The sequence below is a fragment of the Penaeus monodon genome, chromosome 22 (genome assembly GCF_015228065.2).
Source record: "Penaeus monodon isolate SGIC_2016 chromosome 22, NSTDA_Pmon_1, whole genome shotgun sequence".
NCBI classification, from domain to species: Eukaryota; Metazoa; Arthropoda; class Malacostraca; order Decapoda; family Penaeidae; genus Penaeus; species Penaeus monodon.
The window spans coordinates 6895138-6895355 of NC_051407.1; positions in this window are offsets into that span (position 1 = coordinate 6895138).

Genomic DNA, 218 nt, shown 5'->3' on the forward strand with positions numbered 1-218 from the left:
ACACGTGTGTTTAGATATTATTTATATATGAAAATAATTATGGACATTTTCTATTAAGCGATGCTAGCATGAGAGCATGAATTTTAGAATTTCCGACCAATAGCAGTTATCTTTAATACGATCTTAGATTATATATTCTTTTTTGTCTGTACACTCTTGTACAAAAGCTCAAAATCCCTTTCTTATGCCCATTGCTTTGTAGGTTTATGGGAATTATC